This window comes from Herpailurus yagouaroundi, unplaced genomic scaffold, assembly GCF_014898765.1.
Source record: "Herpailurus yagouaroundi ecotype Mexico unplaced genomic scaffold, PumYag 166, whole genome shotgun sequence".
In the NCBI taxonomy this organism is placed as follows: Eukaryota; Metazoa; Chordata; class Mammalia; order Carnivora; family Felidae; genus Herpailurus; species Herpailurus yagouaroundi.
In genome coordinates, this window is record NW_024412407.1 from 26,771,925 (window position 1) to 26,779,077 (window position 7,153).

The 7,153-nt window shown below is 35.8% G+C and overlaps 1 protein-coding gene across 1 annotated transcript in view; it reads left to right on the forward strand.

Moving 5' to 3' along the window:
- RECQL (RecQ like helicase) overlaps positions 1 to 7,153 on the forward strand; it is an 81,742-nt gene that overhangs the window by 12,842 nt on the left and 61,747 nt on the right. The window lies entirely within an intron of this gene.

Genomic DNA, 7,153 nt, shown 5'->3' on the forward strand with positions numbered 1-7,153 from the left:
AAAAAAAAAAAAAAAAAAAAAAAAAAAAAAAAAAAAAAATCCAAAATGAAAGTGAAGTAACTGACACCACATACAAAGGACTGTAACAGAATATGAAAAATCATGTGCCAACAAATTGGACAACCTAGAAGAAATGGGTAAATTCCTAGAAATGTACAATTTTCCAAAAGTGAATAAGGGAAAATGGAAGTCTGAACAGACCAATTACTAGTAATAATATGGAAGTTTTTTATTACTAAAAAAAAACTACCAACAGGGGAACCTGGCTGGCTCAGGAGTCCAGCTCTTGATCTCAGACCAGGGCTTGATCTCAGGGTTGTGAGTTCAAGCCGCGTGTTAGGCTCCACACTCGGTATGGATCCTACGTAAACAAAAACAAAAACAAAAACGTTTTTAACAATCAACAAAGGTCCAAGACCAGATGGGCTCACAGGTGAAATCTACCAAACATATGAAAAGGAGTTAATACCTATTCTCAAACTATACCAAAAACTAGAAGAGGAAGGAAAGCTTCCAAATACATTCCATGAGGCCAGAATTACCCTGATGCCAAGCCAGACAAAGACAACACCTAAAAAGAAAGCTGTATACAGGCCATTATCAGCAATGCACATAGATGCAAAAATCCTCAACAAAATATCAGCAAACCACATTCAGCAATACATTAAAAGGATCATTCACCAGGATGAAGTGGAATTTATTCTGGGGATACATGGATGTCTCAATATTTGCAAATCAATCAATGTGATACTCTTTTACAATAGGTAGAGTAAAAACCATATGATGATTTCAATAGATGTGGGAAAAGCATTTGACAAAATTCAACATCTGTTCATAACAAAAACTCAACAAAGGTTTAAAGGAAACATACCTCAACATAACAAAGGCCATACATGAAGTATCTAGAGCTAAAATTACACTCAATTGTGAAAAGCTGAGAGCTTTTCCTCTAAGGTCAGGAGCAAGATAAGGATGTCCACTCTCACCACTTTCATTCAACATAATACTGGAAGCCCTAGCCACAGTATTCAGACAAGAAAAAGAAACCAATATTAGTAAGGAATAAATTAAAATGTCACTATTTGCAGGTGACATAATACTATACATAGAAAACCTTAAAAACTGCATTTACAAGCAATTAGAGTAAATGAATTCAGTAAAGTTGCAGGAAACAATACACATCAGCTACGTTTCTATATGCTAATAACGAAGTAGCAGAAAGATAAATTAAAAACACAATTCCATTTACAATTGCACCGAACATAATAAAATACCCAGGAATAAACTTAACCAAGGAGGCGAAAGACCCTGTACTCCGAAAACTACAAAACACTGATGAAAGAAATTGAAGATTACAAAAGCAAATGGAAAGATGCTCAATGCTCATGGATTGGAAGAATACTGGTAAAATACCTACTACACAAAGAAATCTACAGATTCAGTGTAATCTCTATGAAAATACCAAGAGCATTTTTCACAGAACTAGAAATAATCCTAAAATTTGTATGGGACCACGAAGACCTCAAATAGCCAGAGAAATCTTGAGAAAGAAGAATAAAGCTAGATTTCAAATCCCAGATTTCAAGATATACTACAAACCTGTAATAATCAAAATAACGTTGGGGCACCTGGGTGTCTCAGTCGGTTGAGAGTCCGACTTCGGCTCAGGTCATGATCTCACAGTCTGTGAGTTCAGGCCCTGCGTTGGGCTCTGTGCTAACAGCTCAGAGCCTGGACCCTGCTTCAAATTCTGGGTCTCCCTCTCTCTCTGCCCCTCCCCAACTCATGCTCTGTCTCTGTCTCTGTCTCTCTCTCTCTGTCAAAAATAAATAAACATTAAGAAAAAAAATTAAAAATATAATGTACTGGCACAAAAACAGATCAATGGAACAGAATAGGCCAGAAATAAACCCATGCTTATATATATGGTCAATCTATGACAAAGGATGCAAGAATATACAATAGTCTCTTCAATAAGTGGTATTGGGAAAACTGGACCACTTTCTTACAGCATACACAAAAACAAACTAAAAATGGATTTAAGGCCTAAATGTGAGACCTGTTACCATAAAATGCCAGAAGAGAACATAAACAGTAATTTCTTTAACATCAGCCATAGCAACATTTTTCTGGCTATGTCTTCTCGTGCAAGGGACACAAAAGCACAATTATTGGGACCACAATAAAATAAAAAGCTTTGCACAGTGAAGAAAATCATCGACAAAACTGAAAGACAACCTACTGAATCGGAGAAGATCCTTGCAAATGATATAGTCGATAAAGGGTTAGTATCCAAAATATATAAAGAACTTATACAACTCAACACCAAAAAAATAATCCAATTAAAAAATGAGAAGACCTGAATAGACATTCTCCCAAAGAAGACCTACAAATAGTCAAGAGACACATGAAAAGATGCTCACTAATCATTAGGGAAATGCAAATCAAACCCACAGTGATCAAACCACAATATCACCCCACACCTGTCAGAATGGCCAAAATCAACAACATAAGAAACAAGTGTTAGCAAGTATGGACAGAAAAGGGAACCTTGTGCATTGTTGGTGGCAATGCAAACTGGTGTAGCCGCAGTGGAAAACAGTATAGAGCTTCCTCAAAAAATTAAAAATGGAACTACCACATGATCCAGTAATTCTACAACCAAGTATTTACCCCCCAAAACCAAAAACATTAATTTGAAAAGATAGATGTAATCCTATGTTTAAAGCCAAGATATGGTAGCAACCCAAGTGTCCATTACCACAATGGAATATACACACAATGGAATATTACTCAGCCATCTAAAAGATCTTGACATTTGCAAAAACATGAATGGATCGAGAGGGTATTATGCTAAGTGAAATAAGTTAAATACGATAGGATTTTACTTATATGTAGAATCTAAAAAATAAAGCAATAAGCAGAAAGCAAAAACTGACCCATAAATATAGAAAACAAAATGATGTTTGCCAGAGGGGAAGGAGGTAGAGGGATGGGGAAAATGGGTGAAGGGGAGTGGGAGTACAAGCTTCCAGTTATGGAATGAATAAGTCATGGGGATGAAAGGTACAGTACAGAGAATATAGTCAATGGAACTGTAATAGCATTGCATGGTGACAGATGGTAGCTACACTGGTACCTGGCACAGCACAATATATAAACTTATCGAATTTCTATGCCATATACTTGAAACTAATACAACATTATGGGTCAACTATACTTCAACAGACAGTGAACTCAGGGGCGCCTGGGTAGCTCAGTCGGTTAAACACCAGACTCTTGATTTCGGCTCAGGTCATGATCTCACAGTTTTGTGAGATCAAACCCCATGCCGGACTCTGTGCTGACTCTATACAGCCTGCTTGGGATTCTTGCTCTCTCTCTGCCCCTCCCCTGCTCATGCTCTGTCTCTCTCAAAATAAACTTTAAAAAATTAAAAAATTTAAAAAAAAAAGTGAACTCACAAATGTCTTTACAACAGTTATCACACATTCTGTTGCATGCTTCTGAATTCCATACTTCATCAAAATGTTGAGCTATCAATACACGGCGACACCTGCAAACACATTGATATATACATTATTAAATGACCTAGTAAGTTTTAAGAATTCCTATTTCTTTTCTAATTAATTTATTTTTTTAATGTTTATTTATTTTTGAGAGGAAGACAGAGTGCGAATGGGGGAGAGGCAGAAAGAGAGGGAGACACAGAATCCGAAGCAGGCTCCAGGCTCTGAGCTGTCATCGCAGAGCCTGATGCGGGGCTCAAACCCCTGAACCGTGAGGTCATGATCTGAGCTGAAGTCAGACACTTAACTGACTGAACCACTCAGGCACCCCAAGAATCCCTATTTCAAAACAGAGTTATATTAGTTTTCTGTTGCTGTCATAACATTACCACAAATCTAGTGGCTTAACACAAATTTATTGTCTTACATTTCTATACATGAGAAGTCTGATACGGGTTTTACTGGCTTCAAATCAGAGTATCAGCAGGGATGGATTTCTTCTGGAGGCTTTAGGGGAGAATCTGTTTCCTTGTCCTTTCTGATTCCTAGAGACTGCCTGAATTCCTTGGCTCATGCCCCACTTTCCTCCATCTCCAAAGCCAATGAATATCATTCTAACCTTTCTTGCTTCATTCCACACTTAAGTACCCTTATGATTATACTGGATCCACACAAACAACCCAGAGTTCTATCCCTATTTTAAGGTCAGCTCATTAGCAACCTTAATTCCATTTGCAGTCTTAATTCCCTTTTGCCATGGAAGGTTAATTTACAGTTGCCAGGAATTTGAATGTAGACATCTTTGGGAGACTATTCTGCCTATCACATATTTTTTTCCATATATACTTGATAAACACTGCTTTCAGAAGTTGTCTGAGATTCCCTTGAGATTCAATATTTGGGAACTGTTAAAAGAATCTTCCTGATAGCAAAGCAGCTTCTTGTATCTTAGTAGTTTCTTGTATTTGACTCTAAACCCCCAAATATGCTTCTTGATATCTACTGGATATCTAAGAAAATTTTCATTTTCTTACTTCTTTAACTAGATTATTGTACCACCTACAGGAAGAAATGACGTTTTCTGTCACTGTTCGATAGCTGCTTATCAGTTCAAAAATTTTGAGTCCATTTTACATGATGGGCAATAAGAGTACAAAGATGACTAATACTGAAAAGCCACCAAGGAACTATATGCTCTAACTAAAACCATCCTAGATTTAAATTTTATTTAGTAAGGAGAAACTTAACCCTGCTCTCAATTATTTCATCAACCCATCAGCTGGTAAGATGGTACATGTTACAGAGCTCAGCTCTCAAAATGCCTATCATAAATACCTTTTCACAACTGGTAAAGCATGTAGCTGTATGTCAGTGCTAGAGAGAAAAGGCTTGAACTCACTGTGAATTTGTATCAAAATTTTCAATAAAAGTGGGGATGGATGAAACACATGAAGGGGATTAAGAGGTACAATCTTCTAGTTATAAATAAAATAGAGATGACAGGGGGATGTAATGTATAGTCCATAATATTGTACCAACTCTGTAGGGTGACAGAGGGTAACTAGACTTATTGTGGTGACCATTTTTTGATATATGAGAATAGTGAATCACTATGTTGTACTCCTGAAACGAATACAATATCGTACTTCAATTATTCTTCAATTGAAAGAAAATCAGCATCTCAGTATACTTGTTTTACTTAAAGAAAAAAAAAAAAACTCCAATGAAAGTTTTGGAGGATTATCAAATAGAGAGAGAAAATACATTTTTTGGAATTAAGGCAGATCCTGAGGGTTCACGTACTGGTTCCCCCCCTTTAGACATTTGCTTTTACAGGTTTGTACTTGATATTCTACCAGTGTATTTACTTACTGAGCAAGTATCCAAAGTAATTTCCCAGACTTTCATGTTGTGCTTATTTTTAAATGACAAGTTATAAAAAGGTATGTGGCTTACTTGCTTATGTTTTGACAGTATGACACCATCTCATAAAGCTTCTGTTGTCCCACATTTTCCATCACCACCATTGAACTTATTCTGAATATATCTCCAAAGCCATAATACAAAATACAGTCCGCCCTCATGTCATCTCGACCTGTGTAGTGTGAGAAGTCTTGAGATTGCATAATTACTTGAAAATTTCAAAATATGCAAAAATAATATATGTAAAATTAGCTGGCAATGCTTCACAGTCTAAATATATCACATCTAGAAATTTCAGATATGTGCAAGTTAATTTGTAACCGCTGCCCTGAAATTATAAAAAGAAAAACCAACTAATGAGAGCTACCAACAATCAGCTTTATTAGTAAAAAAAAATGTGCATAAATAATTCAATTATTGAAGTTATCAATTTGAAGCCACTAATTAAAAATCCAGAAGTTAAAGATAGACATCAAATTATCTTAGAAAACATAGGAAACACTTCATAACACTCCAAGTAAAATAAGCACACAAATACTTAAGTACCAAAAAAGTATAAAACTATAAAAATGACTTCATTGTTCTAAAAAATACTAGCTACTAAAGATTTAAAATACAGAATTATTAAACATATATAATGTGTTTTCTGGAAAAGCTTTGTTAAAAGTTCCCTCTGGTTAGAAGTTACACATACCTGCACGTCCACTCTCTTGGTAATAATTTTCAATAGATTTACTCATTGAATGATGGATAACAAATCTCACATCTGGTTTATCAATTCCCATACCAAATGCAACCGTGGCCACCACTACCTAAAGTGTTTTAACATTTTATGTTAATTATATAAACTTAAAATATTTTTAAATGTTAATGAGGATGCTGTTGAAGATATATACTTAACCTGAATTTCATTGGCTGACCATCTTCTATGAACCTTGGTCTTATCTTCTGGTTCCATATTGGCATGGTATGCACCTGCCTGAATTCCCAGTTTCTGTAAACTAACTGTAACTTGCTCAGAGTCTTTCTGAGAAAAGCAATATATGATTCCTGTAATAAAATATGTCCAATTGTTAGATATATATATACACACATATTCAAGATACTGATTAACAAAACGCATGAGGGAAAAAGATTTAGGAAAAAATGTCAAGGTCTTGAACACATAATGACTTTCTGATATAATTCAAGATTTGATCAGCAGCTTGCTCTAAAACAGAAATAAGCCCTGGGCCACGAGTTTTGGTTCCCATTACCTCTTTTTTCTCTCAAGTATGATGTGAAAAGTTTCATGTGCAAAGGAGTTTGGGAACCACTGCATTGAACAGGTTTCTCTCTTTATTTGCAGGACTGGCCAGAACCTCTAATGTGCTGGTATACCCCATGAAGCTCCAAGAGGACAAATAGCTGCAGCTTTTCTCAAACTTATTTGACCGTGGAGCTCCTTTTACCCTGGGTACTCATTAATGTCTCCTGAAAATCTGTAGAACAGCTTTGAAATGCTACCTTTACACAAACTCTGTGCTTCAGTAATGCTCATCTGTGCATTAATCCAGGAAACAGAAATAATCTCAACTCCATCTACAGATACCTCACTCAATGTGTACTATTTATTTATTCTTTAATTGTCCTTTGCTATCAAGGACTATTTTACATCCATTCAGAAAGTCAGTGCTTAACCTTCTAATACACAGTGGATAATTAACTAAATGTGCTGTTGA